The 18143-nt window shown below is 36.1% G+C and overlaps 1 protein-coding gene across 5 annotated transcripts in view; it reads right to left on the minus strand.

Moving 5' to 3' along the window:
• LOC131663661 (glycogenin-1) overlaps positions 1-18143 on the minus strand; it is an 895804-nt gene that overhangs the window by 730777 nt on the left and 146884 nt on the right. For 2 of the 5 annotated variants that reach the window (XM_058934185.1, XM_058934186.1), the window contains exons 2-3: positions 4816-5001; positions 4446-4729 (exon numbers count right to left, since the gene is read on the minus strand). The exons of the other annotated variants lie outside the window; for them this stretch is intronic. The gene's annotated coding sequence lies outside the window, so the exon portion shown is untranslated. The remainder of the gene's footprint in view (positions 1-4445; positions 4730-4815; positions 5002-18143) is intronic. 5 annotated transcript variants of the gene reach the window in all.

The following is an 18143-nucleotide window of genomic DNA, read 5'->3' on the forward strand; positions in this document are numbered from 1 at the left end:
CGCTCAATATTCAACTACGTATTTCGTACAATAAACTTGAAAAAAATGAATAAAAAAAAATTTTTTTTTGGAATTTAAGATCTAATTTATTATACCTATGTATTTTTATATCCATATCTTTCATAATCTACTCAAAAAAAAATTCCAAAAAATAGCAATTTTTTTACCCCGCCGACTAGGCAACACCCTTAATGAAATGCCCTCTCAGGTGATTTATTTTCCAGTTACGAAAAAGTCTGTAGATTATTTACAATTACGTATCATCGATCAACACGGAAATTTAATTAATTTTCATGGTAAAGTCATAACCATCAGATTACACCTCAAAAGCATATGATGGAAATTGTTTACGATTCAAAGAGTGGTAAGGCCTATATAAGCACTGATAAATGCAAACCCGCCATCAGTCGTCGACTCAAATTGAAAATGTCAACACGGCAAACCCAGTTATCAATCGTCATCGGAAAGCGAAAGCTTTAACACGTCAAAACATAAAGTTCCTAAAAAGTCTTGGATTAAGAATAGTTCCTGGTGGTAAATAAATTGCCTAATTTTTTTTTTGCTGCTTTCAACCAAACAATGAAGAACATTCTAAAAATACAGTTACTTGTCTTCGATGAATCATTGGGTCATTACGAGATCCATGCTCAACAACCTTACACGAATTAATCATTCAAAAATAGTGACGAGATCCGTATATCAATTCAACATCAAGACTTCTATCTTTTACCATCTCGCAGTTCGTTACACATTTGTGAAAGATTATGTAGCAACAATAACACTTTGTTAACGAATACTAATTTTGTTAATAATATCATTTGTCACATGTTTGAAGAAATTAGGTATAAACTGAATGCTATAAAAATAGATAAATGTGAGAACGTTGGTTTCACATTAGTTATGGAAAACTGATGGTTATCTCTCACTCAAAGTCAAACTTTGATTGCCAAAAATACCGGCTGGATAAATATAGAACAAAAGGACCATAAAATAACTAATGCGAATGGTGACTTTGATATTTTGATTTTTCTGAGCTTCATACTTGGATTCGCTGAGGACTATCGCAAAGTGCTAATGAATTAAAACATGAATTAATTCTCATAAGATCGAGTACCGATATAAATACAGTTTATCAAACGAAGAAGACTGTCAACGACAATGAAGTTTACGAAGAATTCAAGATTGATGTAACACGTCTTGAATGGCTTATGCCCTATTTGACTGCATCACATACAATGAAAATACGTCTACTCGTCTTTCTAATATAAAAATTACATGCCACTCGTAGTGATTGACTGTTCGAAACAAAACGAATCATTAAAAACTGCTCCAGTAGATGTGCGCTACTGTCCTGAAGGAATTATAGCGTATTATCTTATTCTACACGGTCACATTGCTCAGTGTAAGCCGATAAATGGAGATGCGAAGAAACTTATTTAGGAGGGGTGAGGAGTATTAAAGAATTGATTCTTCCCTTAAGCAGCTCAGTAGTAACTTTCTATCGCAATGGAGTACGTAGTGGATATGCAAAGCTTCATGATGCCTGGCAAAACTTATGCCGTGAAGGAGTTAGCGATACTTCCATTTAACGACAACGAAGAACCATTCGTACGCTTGTTCAAACCTCCCTTTCCATGGCGAAAAAAATCTCTGGTGAGAACTCTACTATCATGGATTAACATGGAACTCTGGTGATTTTAAATACGAAGAGTATAAATTTATCATCACAGATACACTCAAAGATGCCACAAAAATTTTCGTTTTCGGAGATCTGAAAAAAGAGTGGTTAGAACGACATGACCTCAAAGTTTTCGATTTGAATGATTGGGGCTATTCACCTTTCGAAAAATGAAAATCAGTTACCGTGTGCCCTAATCATAACAGCAAATACGTAACGACATGAAAACGTTAAATTATTGAAAAAGTTTTACATTAGTGGTTGTTATATGGATTGGGAAAAGAGCGATGAAGTCGTTGAAGCATTTCTATAGTGATTTTGATTTTTTAAGTAAAATTAAAATAAAAAGAAATATTCTTTTATTTTTTATTAAACCATACAAAAAAAGCGAAATTCTTCGCTGACTCTGACGACGACAACAGCAGCAGCAGTTAATTATTTTATAATAAATTTTGTATTTTTATAAATAAAACAAATTTATACAACATAGAATTTAGAGTGTAACAGTTTTTACGTGCTCCTACCTATTTTTAAAGGGAAAGGTAAGAGAGGCGTTTTCTTTCTAAATGCAATCGGAAGAGTAGGTGGGAAAATAAACCAATTTTATTAATACCAAGTGAGAAACCTTTTATTACCTTATAATTCAAACAAACGCGCGCTTAAACTAATCAAAGATCTAAACACCTTAATCGTACGTCTACAAGATTATGCACGGTAACCGAATAACAAATGCGACTTATTCTAACACAAAGAAACTTGTAAAGTAACCAGCGAGTGATCGCCTGACTACCGCGCACTTACAACTATACGAAACACGCAATACAAATTATCGACGAAGAGAAATTAAACAAAGGCAGTCGGCAAGTGATCGCCTGGTTACCTAATAATTCGCACGGCTGCACATCACTGCGAGAGAGAGAACAACCGGGAGAGAGACATAACCTGACCTTTATTTTCTCCTCAATGATCCCTGGGAGGCGAGGGTGGCAACTGCAGGGCAGACCGATTGTCAAGCATCTCGGCGTTGTCGCTGCTGCAGGTGGTGCGCGCTTTGACGAAAGCCCAGGGTGTGGGGCCGCTCGGGATGGAAGGCAGCCAACCTCTTCTTCGTAGGGAAATAGTTGCCAAGATGATCGGCAGCGCGACCTAATTCCTTCTGCCGACTGACCTCGATTATTGACTGACGTAGAGTCCCGCCACGCAATACTTCCATGCGGGCAGTGACCGCGCTCTTGCAAACTATCCTTACTTAGCCCATTTTTAAACGGCGTGCGACGAAGCGCTAATTATTCGCGCGTCGCCCGTCTGCCTAATAACCGCTTAGTGTGCGCTCATGTAAGCGCTCTCTCTCTCTCTCTTTCTCTCTTCAACTGCAGCGTGTTTATACGTTTTCCTTCTGCAATACTCACTCGCTCTCCTTAGACTATCTCAGCCGGGTCTGGTAATTTATGGCAGCTAAAAAAGAGATATAGTATTAGGCACATAGAGAAAGTACGTTCAATACTGACCACTGAGCCTTACGAGGGTAAAGGGGAGAGGCAGAGGGACTGACGAGCAACAGGCAACTGATGCACAGGTCACAAGATGAAAAAATAAAAGTTTATTTATTGTAGTTGAGGTAGTGTATAAAGATGATATGTAGATATATGATAATAATTAATCCTTCTTTTCGTTATTGAACTACTGACAGCTTTTTTGTTCAGGAAAATTATTAGTATTGCTCAAAAATTTGGAAATAATTTGTTTCTATGTGGATGATTGTTTACGGGTTCGATCTCCTGATCTGTCCGCTCGTTTTTTTTCGATAAAAATTTACCTTATTACAACTAAAAAATTCATCTCACACACACACACACACACACACACACACACACACACACACACACACACACACACACACACACACACACACACACACACGATGAACGGAAAGCATGCAAACGCACGGGCATCGGCTCAGAAAGCACATCAGCTCAGTAGAGGAGGGGGGGGGGGCACAATGTACCGAAAGTGTGGAACACAGAATGCCCTGGCACCAGTTTAGTAAGGGGGAGGAAGTAGGGAGGTGAGTCGACAGTGCCGAAGCACGATATAGAACGCACGGGCATCAGCTCAGTAGGGGGGAGGGAGGTGAGTTGACAGTGCCGAAGCACGACGTAGAACGCACGGGCATCAACTCAGTAGAGGAGGGGGGAGTGAATCGACAGTGCCGAAGCACGCAAGAGGAGGGGATGTGAGTTGACAGTACAGAGCTGAAGATGCACGGACATCAGCTCAAGGAATCAGCTCAGTGAGCTGATACCCCCATGAGTTGAGGCCTCTCTTGTACCTACTAGTACCTATAGAAAATCAATGTACTTTTTTCGAATACGCCATCTGTCTAAATATCAATGAACTAATAAAGTCAAATCTATTTCTTGGACTAGTTAATAGACTCTTAGGCAGATGGCGGGCTTGAACATAGTACATTAATTTCGTTCAGTTGCGTGTAGTTCGCAAGCAAAATTTCAACTGGTATTTATATAAAGAAATCATTTATTACGTTAAAATACCCAGTTCTATATGTTCTAGGCTGACGGATAATTTTTGTAAAATGTTATACTATGTGTATAACGATTATGCTTAATTATTGGCACAAGCGTAAAACATTGAAATCATAAATAAAATAGTCAATTATTGTCAAATAATAATCGAAATATTTTTTTAAATTGAATAATAGTCAAGTTTTTCACAATTTCTTATGCAATTTCTGACGTTGCAAACTTACCGACAGGTCTTCCATAAGAACTTATGTAAGTTCTTATGGTATTTCTTATATATTTTGTTAGGCAAGTTCTTAGCCAAGATTCTATACTCTATTTTCAGGAGGGTTAGTTATATCAGCCAACTTGTACACACAGTCGCAGCAGTTTTAGCGATATTAAATACATGAAACCCATTCAAGTTAATCTTTGAAGAAAGATGAATAATGATCTCATAATTTATTCAATTCTTGTATCCCTCGATTTTCTGTGATTTCATACGACTCTGGCAACCATCAAGGTGTATAATCTAAAAATTTAATATATTTTAATAAAAAAATTGACTATATATATTTGTATTTTTATATTAATAAAAATAACTATATTGAAACTTACTGCACCCGTAGTAAATTTTGGTATTATTTCTTGAGTAAGTGACAAATTCCAAATTAACATTTGAATAAATTTGTTACCGTTGGTGATTATTGATTTAAAAAGAGATCCATTCTCTTTCCTTTCAGTGTATCCGAAAAGTTTTTTTAGGCACCCAGTAAATTCTTCGGAATAAATGACGTCAAAATACTATAAATAATCATATGAAATTTAGTTGTAACAATGATTTTAATTTACTAAATTACGTTATAAATCTTTAAGTATGATACATGATTTGACATGAAACTTTCATTTCAAAAATAATAGTAGAACATTGAACGAGTATCATAAGAATATCTATCCTCTTTATGTTAACAAAAAGTTAACAAAAAATGAAGTAGTCAACTAATCTCTATCTCTATGATGTGTAATATATACAGGATGAACCATTTCAAATTCTCCAGTATAATATATCGGAAACTATGGGTATTAACTGGGAATATCTCAGGCGAAAGTTACTCAATTCTACGGAGTTCATATTCCCATGATTGCTTTTGACCTTAATGTTCAAGGTTATTTGAAGGTCGACTTTGGTTTTTTAAATAGGAACCCCCATTTTTGACCTCATATTTGGAAAGAACTGAAAATTCTACGTTCAAATGAATTAACATATGTGGGATCTACGTGACCCCAAAGGTCATATAAAGGACAGTTGTATTTTGTTAATCTTTCCACGTAATTGACGGAGCAAAGTTAAGGTTTCGCAAAATATGTTTTATAAAAAAGTTGCCTAACTTAGAGGAAGAAATAACTTCATGATCTTGTCTTTGATCTTGGAGGTCATGTTTAAGATCATTCAAAGATAAACTTCGGGTTTTAACTAAGTTTTAACTTCGGTTTTTAATTCCTACTAAAAAATTACTCTAGATTCAGAAAAAGCGAAAACTATTACCTAATTTTTCATTTAGACGTCATGTGCACGATCCGTTTTGCCCTGTTTATCATGCAAAGGTCCAAGGTGGTACATTATTTTAACTTAACTGCCCATTTTATCTTGAAAGATAAATTTGCCGAAAAGAGTCTTTGATGATGGGATACTTTGGTGAAGTGTTCCGGTCATTGTATGGTTTCAGAAATCGAATCTTTTTGTTTTGACAGAACAAAAATTATTTTTCCATAGTAAAGCTTAGTTTATACGCTTATTTTACTAGATAACTAATTTTACCTAAATAACAATTTTGTGTTCATTAAAAAGAATTTTTTTGTTATGAATTTCATTAAAAATTAAATCAAAAAGCTTATGTTTCGGAGCATGTCGGATTATTCTGCACGGGAATGTATTGATATGATTATGATTCTTGGACTAGCCGAAGGGAATTATCGTGAAGCTGTAAGACTTTTTCAAGAACGTTTCTCTTATCGAAGACACCGTGATCATAAGATTATTCGAAGAGTTTATGTGAAAACTCAATAAGAACATTTAGTTCGTAAGTAAAGACATCATGCTCATGATGAAAATGATGTTCGTGCGCTTGTGATTGTAGCAATTATTCATAGGGATCCGCACATTAATATAACGCGAATCTAAGGAGAAACTAGGATACCAAAGTAAACTGTCCTGAGAATTTAAACGAAACAACAATTGCGACCATATCACATTACTTTTATTCAAGCCATCACACCAGATGACATGAAAAGGCGACTGGAATTTTGTCGCTGGGTAAGAGAAATGATTGAAAATGATAGAACGTTTTTCCATAATATCATGTTCTCTGACGAAGCTAAATGAGGAGCTCAACAGGCACAACTGTCATTACTGGTAAGCTGAAAATCTTCATTGGCATTGACAAGTAGATCATGAGCATCGTTAGAGCATCAACGATTGTGGTGTGGTATTGTCAATGGACATCTAATTCGACCGTATTTTTTTGAGGGATATTTCAATAGGGCAAACTTGTTACAATTTTTACAGAATGAACTTGACTACTGGAAGAAGTTAATCTTCAACCAAAATTGAGAATGTAAATGCAGTTAGATTTGTGACGAGAGCAGGCCATGTGCCGGTCTCTCGTCTGCGTTCTCCCTCCTCCACTCGGCAAGGCGTGTTGGCCAACGTTAGGCGCATTAAAGTATGCGCCTAACACTTGGTCTTTTTGTTTCATCACCAAGGACGAGCCAGCGCAGTTGAGCGCAAGAAAAAGTTGAGGAGCGCGGAGAGAGAGTGAGAAAGAGAGAGAGAGAGAGAGAGAGTATTAGGCCCATGCAGGGATTGGCAGGCGCGCAACGCGTGACCGAAAAGCGGCGCATCGCGTGCCGCCTAACTAATAGGTCAAGGTAGGGAGAGGAGCGAGCGCCGCTGAGCGGCTACAAGACGAGCGCAAGAATTAGTGCGTGAGAGAGTGTAAGCCCAGTCCTGCTAGAGAGTGCAGTTTGGGATAGTTGGAAGGAAGGCCAACCCTACCGGCAACAGCTTTGTCTGCGACCGCAGCCAGCCCACCCCTGCAAGGAGAGTCAACGTCGCCTGTGGATACCTGGTCGGCGATAGCAGCCAGCAGCTAGCTACGATCTGATCAGCGACGACGACCGGTACTTCCTACGGCAGCACATCGCCCGGGATCCACGACGTTACTAGGAGCGGTGAACAAAGGTCAAGCCTTCTTTTCCTCTTTTTCTCTACACTCTCTCTCTCTGGTGATGCGACGGCCGGTGCGCGTTGAATAGGATAGCCAGGCATCCACGTGCCGGCTATCTAAAGGTCCGCGTTTAAGTTTAATTTGTAGTAACTTAAGTTGCGACCGGCGAATTGTCCAGGCGCCCACGTGCCGGGCAGTTCATCCGGTATAGGTTCGCATAATTTAAGTAAGTTTGTAATAGGTTAAGTGCGCGATTGGAGATTAAGACGAGATGCGAAATATTTATTTGTGAATACTATGAGTAGTTTATTATTCTATTGTGTAGTTGGTTAGTTAGTAATTAGACCATGTTATGCGCGCGTATGTTTAGTTTGAATAATGATTAATAATAATAGGTTGTAAGTGAGATTTGATTTCTGTCTTTCTATAATTCATTTATCAGCCTCTCCTCGTTCTTCTCCCTCAATTGCCTTGAGCGAAAGTGCCTCGCTTACCCCGCAAAGAATTGGTAACAAAGGATCGAGTTTTGTTACAGATTGAGTTCCTGCACACTACCGCAGACATGTTAGAGCTTACCTGAACATCAGATTCAATGGTAGATGGATCGGTCGCGATGGACCAGTTACATGACCACCACGATCTCCCGAATTGACATCTCTTGATATTTACTCATGGAGATACTTGAAGAATATTGTTTATGAACAACAACCAACGACCAGAGAGGACATGATGAATAAAATCAGAATCACAATGTCGGAACATACCAGAGGATATATTACTGAGCACAGTAGATAATTTTCATAGAAGAATAGAATTATGCATTCAATGAAATGGAAATGTTCTCGAACAATTACCGAAACCTATTTCTCTATGTAATTAACAATCTATTAATCTTAAAAATTAATGTCAAATGAATATAAAACATAAATACTTTAATAATTTGTTTTCTTTATTTATGATCTTGAATAAACGGGCAAAACGAACCTTCAAGATCAAAAGCAAGGACATGAGGTTATATCTTTCTTCAAGTTGGGAAATTTTTGTTTAAAACACTTTTCGCAAAACCTTACCTTTGCTCCGTTAATCTGGTGGAAAGTTTAAGAAAATAAAACTGCCTTCTACAAAACCTTGGTAATCACCCAGACACATATCACCTCATTTCAACGTAGAATTTCCCGCTATTTCCGAATCCAGGGTAAAAAATGGGGGTTCCTATTTTAAAAAACAAAGTTGATATACAAATGACCTTAAACATGACTTCGAAGGTCAAAAGCAAGGTCATGGGAATATAACCTCCACAAAATTAAGCAACTTAGGTGTGAAATATTTTCCGCTAACTTCCGTAGTTTCCGAGAAATTGTAATAGGGAACTTAAAATGGTCCACCGTGTATATACGAGGTGTGTTCAAAAAGTAAGTTGACTTTGTATTTTTAAGAAAAAATATTTATTTATTTATCAATATTTATGTTGTTCCCTTCAAAATAATCCCCCTCAGATACAATACACTTATGCCAACGGTTTTTCCAATCCTCAAAGCACTTTTCATAAGCACTTTTCGGTATAGCCTTGAGCTCTTCCAGCGATGCAGTCTTTATCTCATCAATCGTTTTAAATCTCCGTCCTTCCATAGGTCTCTTTAGTTTTGGGAACAAGAAAAAGTCACATGGGGCCAAATCCGGTGAATATAGTGGCTGAGGCATGAATGTAGTTTTTGGCCAAAAAATCTCTCACAAGCAAAGATGAGTGAGCAGGGCATTATCGTGATGCAAAAGCCATGAATTGTTTTTCCACAATTCTGTGCGTTTTCTTCGTATTACTTCTCGCAAACGGCGCATAACTTCAAGATAATACTGTTTATTGACCGTACGTCCATATGGTAAGAACTCCTGATGCACCACGCCATGGTAATCGAAGAAAACAGTAAGCAAAACTTTGACATTTGATCGAACTTGGCTCATCTGGGCTCTTCCATTGGGACGATTGGACTTTGGTTTCGATATCATAACCATGTCACCAGTTATGACCCTTTTGAGTAAATCTGGGTCGTCGTTGACGTCATTCAACAGCTCTTGAGCGATGCTCATGCGACGGTTCTTTTGGTCAAAATTTAGCAATTTCGGAACAAACTTCGCTGACACACGTCTCATGCCCAAAACGTTAGAAAAAATTTCATGGCACGAGCCAAGCGATATACCAACATCCTCAGCAACTTCTCTGATAGTGATTCGACGACTTTCCAGAACAATTTTCTTCACTGCTTGAACGTTTTCATCAGTTGTTGAGGTGCTTGGGCGTCCAGAGCGAGGCTCGTCATTGGCATCTTCCCGGCCATCTTGGAAGAGTTTGTACCACTTGTAAACATTTTTTTTACTCAGAACAGTTTCACCGTATGCCACCGTCAACATTTCAAGTGTTTCGGAGCACTTTATTTTATTTTTTACACAAAATTTGATGCAAATCCTTTGATCCATATTTTTCGATAGCAAGAAATCGCCGAGCACGCAAAACACTTATAACCTTTACGCCTCTCACAACCAAACAAAAAATGCTATACACTTGAAACTTGGTACAGATGTTCGGGAAGAGAGTACCAACATAACAAAACAAAAAATCGATAATCGAAAGTACGTTGCCCGTGAAATTTGAAAAGTCACCTTACTTTTTGAACACACCTCGTATGTGTATATAATGAATATATATATACATTGAATATATATTATATATATATAATGAATATATATATTATATATATAATGAATATATATATTATATATATATATATATATAATGAATATAATATATATATATTCATATATATATATGAATATATATACATTGAATATATATTATATATATATATATGAATATATATATATACACTGCCGGACAAAAGTTCCCGGACACTCGTTAAATCTGTTAAAAGTCGCAGAACTACTGAGTATCTTGTTACAAACTTTATTCGTAATTAGTTAAAATTAACCGGCAAATCTTGGATGGGCCTGCTGTAACTGATTATGGATCACGTGACGAACATAGAGTCTCACTACTACCACTAAAGCGCATCTCGGATGGCGAGTGAAAATTCTAGTTTGTTGTTAGTTGAAAAATTGGCTTTCATGAGTGTTGATATCAGTCGATGGGATAGTATGTTACATTGTGCGGAATTGGTAAAGTTGCACAAGATTTACAGCTGCTATTCGATGAGAGAATAAACGTGGAGTGTAGATCATTGTGGTAGATAGAGTTTTCTTTGTTGTTTGCCGAGACCACGAGTGTTTAGCATTATTAAGATCGTTTGTTTTGTTTATTTTGTAGAATATGGGTCCGTAATCGGATATTAACCGTGAGAGAAGTTCTGTTATTCTTCCGTATTACAAAGGTGGTTTATCTACACGGCAAATTTCGGATAAATTCCAAATCTTAAAGTCTACTGTTCACGATACTATCGAGCTATACAATAAGACCAGGTCAAATGCTGATCAACCACGAAAAGGTCAACCTCGTGTAACATCTAATGCGAAGAACAAATCATTAGTTTTGATAAGAAAATATGATAGATGTCGAACAACTCCAGATTCAAGATCCGACTTCGACAGTGGTCATGGCACGAATATTTTCGATAGCACTGTTGAAAGGAGACTTTGTTCGGCTTGTCTCTTTGGTCGAGTTGCTTTTCGGAAACCTTTATTAAGTACAGTAAATAAAAAAAAAACAGTGGAGAGGCCTGCAATGGCTCGGTCGGTAGGGCGATGGACTCGCACCCGGTAGACCCCGGTTCGATTCCCAGTCCCTGCTTACTGATATAAGCACCACTGAAAAAAGTTCCATGTGCTTTGTTTTCAAATACATTGCAAGCCTCCGTCGCTGATTAGCACTGGTGGAGCATAAATAGAGCAACGTTAAATACAAAAAAAAAAAAAAAAAAACCAGTGAAATAGGCCACGGAGCACAAAGATTGAACCGTATAAAATTTTAAAATTATCTTCTGGACGGATTAATCTAAGTTTGAAATTGTTGGCAGTAGGAGAAGTGTATTTTTGCAGCGAACAGCGAATGAGAAGTTTATTAATGCTTGTATAAAACCAACTGTGAAACATGGTGGAGGTTCAGTAATAGTCTGTGGAGCATTTTCATACAATGGTATGGCGCCTATGGTCAAAATTGATAGAATTGGAATAGTTTAGAGCATGAGAAACTGCACAAACTTGTTAAAAGGATGGCAAGAGTAGTCAAAACATTGATTGAGGCAAAGGGAGGATTTTTCGAATAGAAGAACGTTCAAGTTTTTTTTTGTGAAGTAGGTTTTCTCTGGCTTGTTCAATTAGACAGGACCACAAAATGCAACCTAAAAAAGACAAAGAAACCATTTCCATAGCCTTATGTTTTTGGATGCGCTGAATCCGAATCTGACCTCCGTTTGACTCCAGCACGTCAGGTTCAAGGTCATTTGAAGGTCAAATTTTTATTTTACAATCAATCTAATTTTTGACTACAGCTTCGGAAAGAACGGTCAATTTATAATCAGATAAGCTGGTATACGTTTTTCAAAATGATAATTGTAGGTCATATGAAGGTCAAAAGCTGAGAGTACAGTACAGGCAAAAAAGATGAAACTAACCATGCTCTATTATATTTACATATTTTATATATTTTGACGAACTATTACCGATGCTGATCTCCGTTTGACCTCATCAACTCAGGTTCAAGGTCATCTGAAGGTCATTGCCCTTATTGACGAGGAATGATCAATACCACGGGTACTGTACAGACATACAGTTAGAAGAGGTCAAAGTCTTTGTTTATTTACTCCGATACATCTGAGAATATTCGCTTCAAAAGACAACTAGGAATATACTAAAAAATACGCATAAAGATACGAAAAAATAAACAATTATTATAAAGTAATTCTATATACATTATGTACATATATTTTATATGCAGCTTATGCTTTATGAATGGCGTATTTTTTTGAATGCAAAATTTCGACGGATGGCCTTTCTCTTATGTGCCAGTGGAGTATCTCTCTTCAAGCCCCAGCAATAGTCCGATAACATGTGCTCATTCCAAACTCCTTGACATCTGTTCTCAACATCTTTTAAATCTTGATGAAACCTCTCACCTTGGTCGTCGCTAAAGTGTCCAACGATTTCAGGAAAATATTCTACATGAGAATCCAAGAGGTCGAGTTTCAAATTCATCAGACAACCAACATCGTTGAACGTAGCTACCATTGTTTCGAAAATATTTTTATAATTTGAGTCCTTTGTATTTCCCAGAAATTTTTCAGTTACTTCTTTGAAACTTCGCCATGCAGCCTTTCTTTTTTCAGGCATTTTTTGTTCAAAAGTTTCATCCTTCAATAGGGTTCTTATTTGCAGACCGCCGAAGACTTCTTCATTTATTTTGGCTTCAGAAAGTTTGGGAAATTAAAAATCAAGATACTTGAATGTTTCACTATGTTGTTTTTTCATAGCCTTCACAAATTGTTGAACCAAGCTTAATTTGATGTGAAGTGGAGGAAGTATTAAATTTTTTAAGACTTTATTTTTAAGTATCAAACTTTTACATACTATGTTCTTGGAACCAGGTTCTAAATTCACTCGAGAAGGCCACTCTTTTTTCATGTAGTGCTGAGTGCGGAAACGACTATCCCATTCGCACAAGAAACACGGATACTTGATATTACCACTTTGTTGCCCTAATATAATGGATATAATTTTCAGGTCTCCACACAATAACTAATTGTGCCTATCATATTGTAATTTTAGCAACACAAATTGAAGATTTGTATATTCTTTTTTTATAACAATAGAATGCGCTATCGGAATAGGAGCATAGAAGCATTCTCATTACCATTATGTAACAAAACTGCCTTCAAAACTTCTTGTTGATGAATCAAGAAAAAATCGCCATTCATTCGCATCATAAATTATTTCAAAATCCTCAATTAAATTATTTCAGTGAACTAAATTGTTATCTTCAGAAAAAAATGTATCCTATTCACATAATAACTAATGAATTTTTCCCTTTCCAACTAGAAATTAGGCATTAGAAATTATGAAATAATATTTTTCGAACTTGAATATTTTGACTTCAACAATATATCAGAAATAATTTTGGCCTCTCAAAACCTCTTATCGAATTTTCGCTCCGGAGCTTAGATTAAGCAGAAAATAGAAAAAATAAAAAAATATACGTTAATTTTAATGAATTCACTGTTATTTAGCGAATTTTTACTATAAGAAATTAATCTACGAATTTATACAACGTAGCGTGCGAGATAACAAGCATCGCTCTATTTTTATTATATTTTATTATTAGATAATTATTGATAACTGTATTTTGCGGCGAATTTAATTATATATAAGTAGTGTATAAGTTATGTATTGGTCGACTATGTTTGTTCCAACTTCAATAAATTAATAATTACGAAATTTTAAATTAATCTTGGCTGCGAATGATACTTGAAGAGCCATCTTACGAGTTAAGGCCTGTACCCTTGCGACCGCGCCCCCGGTTTTTCTTCACGCCCCCGCTCCAATCAGGGCCCGAAAATCCAGCAAGGAAAATCAGAAGAAACAAACGAACCAATTAACACATTATTGCCTGTTCCACTCCTCCCGAAACCGAGAGGCTGAGAGAGGAACTCATCACCCAACCACCCACCTGATATAAAAAGGGCTGCACAAGACCCAAAAGTCAGTTGGATTTGCAGTTGTTCCCATATGTTGTCAGTTATTGTAGTGTGAGTACAAAACAGATATTGAGTATTAGTGAGTGAGTGCTGAAGGAAGCACAAGGATAAGTTAACCAAGGAGCCAAGCAGCCAAGAAGCAGAACAGATGAAAGAAAAAAAGATCGACCAATATAGAATAAAGACCCGCAAATTAACAGTGTCAAGTTTTCAATCAAAAAAAGAGTAAGCAATCAAATTTTTAATTTTTTAAAATTATCTATCTCTCCTCTCTTTTAGAAGTAGCTCGCAATCCAAAAATTTTCCCTTTATCGTATTTGGAGACTACTTTTGATAGGCTCCAAATACAATTTATATTAGGAAAACCGGGTTTTATTATTGATAGGATCCAGGGTACTTCGCGCTGTCGGATTATAACTATTGATTGGAATCCAAGAGCAGAAGTACAGGTTTAGTGGCACTGCCCCCTTCGGTATTATTAATTTTCGAATAGTGATCCCGCTAGTTTATGCGAGAAATCGCAGACTAGCAACAATAGAACCCTGAGACTGCGCCAAGCCTCAGGTGCACCTGAGACGTATCGTTACCACGACATCACAATGCTAACAACTCTGCATTTTTTTTCACAAGTCCTAAGTCTCGGATCAAATCACTTAATTAATGCTGATTGAAAGTAATTTTTGATAGCTGTTCATCCTATAAAGATTCCTTGTTTTCAAATTCATCGGTGTCTTCAGATTGCCTACTATTTGCTAGTGAGTCAATATGCTGGTTAGCCAGCATATTGACTAATGTAGTCTAGAGTGTCGAATGGCATATTAAAACATTTTTCATAATTTTCTTCTATATTAGTTGTGAAACTCCTTCTTTGTTCGGAAATCACATATTTTCCGCAAATAATGCAGAAAGTATCCCTTCCTTTACAAATGGACATTGCTACAGAGTACTTAATACGCCTGGAAAAAAATGATCGAAAAATAAGAAAGAAAAACCATTTGATAAATATTAAGTTGAGAATATTGCGATTTATAAAATACTTACCAAAATCAGTCTTAGATATATTCAAGTATAGTGGATGGTCAGAACTTGTTTTATCACATCGGGTTTTTTAGGGATGAAAATGTTCAGTTCTCGGTCGACGTATGATGGTTAAGAGTGAAAAAATTTTAGACTTAAAAGTTATGAAATTAGATTTTCGGATTTGTAAATACTGTATCTGAAGGGCGGATGAAGTTATAACTAGGGCCTACGTAAAAGAACGACGATAGGTCACGTTTGGAAATATATTGAAACCGTTTAACTAAGTAATGGTTCTATTTTTTTTAGCGCGTGGTTGAAATTCATCATTCCGCGTAAATAAGGGCAATGACCTTCAGATGACCTTGAACCTGAGTTGATGAGGTCAAACGGAGATCAGCATCGGTAGTAGTTCGGTAAAATATATGAAATATGTGCATATGATAGAGCATGGATAGTTTCGTCTTTTTTACCTGTACTGTATTCTCAGCATTTGATCTTCAAGTATCATTTTGAAAAAAATATACCAGCTTATCTGATTATAAATTGACCGTTCTTTCCGAAGCTATAGTCAAAAATTAGATTGATCGTAAAATAAAAATTTGACCTTCAAATGACCTTGAACCTGACGTGTTGGAGTCAAACGGAGGTCAGATTCGGATTCAGCGCATCCAAAAATATAAGGCTATGGAAATGGTTTCTTTGTCTTTTTTAGGTTGCATTTTGTGGTCCTGTGTTATTTTTATGTCATGGATTGACTAATGAAATAAGTTTATTTGGTTTTAATCTTATTTAAATGGCAATCTACAGTTCCTTTGACCGAGACTTAATATTTGACTGAGTATCCGGGAACTTATGACGGAGGTGTATATACTAGTAAAGCATCACCCGCTGCTTACTCCGCTTGCTAACCCACCTAACAATTACGAATGTCGATACAATATTCCAGTAAAAGTAATAATTTTAGATATAATAATAAAAATAATTAAATTATAATAATAATAAAGAACCCCGCGCTATTCTTACAAAAATCAGTCCACGATGGATTTCATTCAAATTTTTAAGATGAACTTTTTAGAGCATTCTGATCAAAGGATTTATAAGATCGAAACTTTAACTGCCACATCCTTCAAATAAAATAATTCCTAAAAATCCATCTCCTGGCTGCAGCGACAGAATAAATAAAAATAGCACGAAAAAGTAACTAATTTTCGTACTCGGAATTTAAATCGGCAATATGAACGGACTTGAATGATTATTTACCATATTCTTTGGATACAATGTTTTGTTAACAAAATGACTGGAAGTCTATTCGATAATATTTATAGTTACTCTTTTATTGCATAAATAATATTTAAAAAAATGAAAATTAGATAACCTTTTTGCATTAACACGGCCATGGAAACAAGCTATTGACATTGTTGAGATTATTTTACATATACTTTATATATGTGCTAAAATTAAAATCTGAATAATTTGATATCTCAAACGTTGAATTTAAATTATTTTACCCAGATTTATTGAACATCAAAGTGAAGTAGTTGTACGCAGCTGTCAAACAATGATTTCACAAAAAAAACTATCGTCGTATTAGTTTACTCAAATACTTGACATATTTAAAAAAATTTACATATTTTACATCCTTTTAAAAAATACGCCAGATATATAGATATTCTACAATTAAATAAAAAGAAAAGAAGAGGACTCAAGCAAAGTCCGTTCTCCGGTAATAGAGTTGCAGTAACAGAGGTACGATGGCGCAACTACGAAAAAGTGAATTGGCAAGTTAAAACTCACTGCGCGCACATTAACTTCTCTTCGCTTCTAATCAACCAATTTGAATGTTTTTTTAAATTTGATATAGCGAATCTCTAAGAATGGAAATATTAAATAACTTTAATTACACGCACAAAAGTTTTAGAGTTGTAGTTTTCATTCCCCAACTCACATCCATAATTTAGAAATTTTTCTGCTAATTCGACCGAATTATACAGCATTCACAGAAAGAATTTGATAGGAATAAAAATACGAATACTAATAATTTCTGAATTCAATTCTTGACATCTTGATTAGCCGTCTACTACGCACGCGCAGGATAGAAATTGTAGTCAGTATATGTGTATAATTTTATGTTTCAATTAAGAGTAGTAATTAAATTTATTTTGTAAATGAAATCTAAGTGACTATTTATTACGAGAAATGTTTGTTATAAATCGTTAATATTTGATAATAACATTTGCAAAACACGTAGACGCTTAAATCTATCGTTTATAATATACCGTAATATGTATTTTGTGTAATTAAACAACATGTAAAATGCTGCAAAATGTAATAGATTGCACGTCCACCCCTTTTAGATTTAATATTTTATAATATATAATAATAGTATATATTTAATTTATAGATTTACTACTACAACGCTTTTAACGGCTGGTTTATCAATATTATAAACGATTCCACTGACACTGCTTTACAATAAGTTCAGTTTTATTTAAAGAAACTGAACACTATGATTTATTAAACGCGTAAGGGGAAGAATCGTGTTTGATTATTCCCACGAGCCATATACTAGGCCCGTGCTCAAATGCCGTTTTACTAATAATTTTTAAGAGGAATGTGCGGGAGGCTCATTCGCTCCACTGAATATGACAATGAGCCTCGTCACGAAGTTGGCTGGCTGGGTGATAGCTTGAGGGACGAGAATAACGGGTGCACACAGAAATGACTCTCAATCACCTTCAATTATATTTATTCCGGTAACACATTCATAAGTAGAGACGCCACGGATTTACGCGTCGTTCTCTGTGGCTGCGCGCTTTCACTCGTGCGGAAGAACGCACAGGGGCACGCTACAACAACAGCTATGAGAGGCAACGAAGGATGGACTTCGCCGTGATCGCCATGTTCGCGGATAATCGCAAGCACTTCACTGTTGTGTCACACACTCACAAATGAAAAAAGAGAAAGAGAAAGAGAGAGACAAACTGACCTGAGGAAGGCTGCTGAC

This window comes from Phymastichus coffea, unplaced genomic scaffold (assembly GCF_024137745.1).
Source record: "Phymastichus coffea isolate CEN01 unplaced genomic scaffold, Cenicafe_Pcof_1.1 PCOF00037, whole genome shotgun sequence".
Lineage (NCBI taxonomy): Eukaryota > Metazoa > Arthropoda > Insecta > Hymenoptera > Eulophidae > Phymastichus > Phymastichus coffea.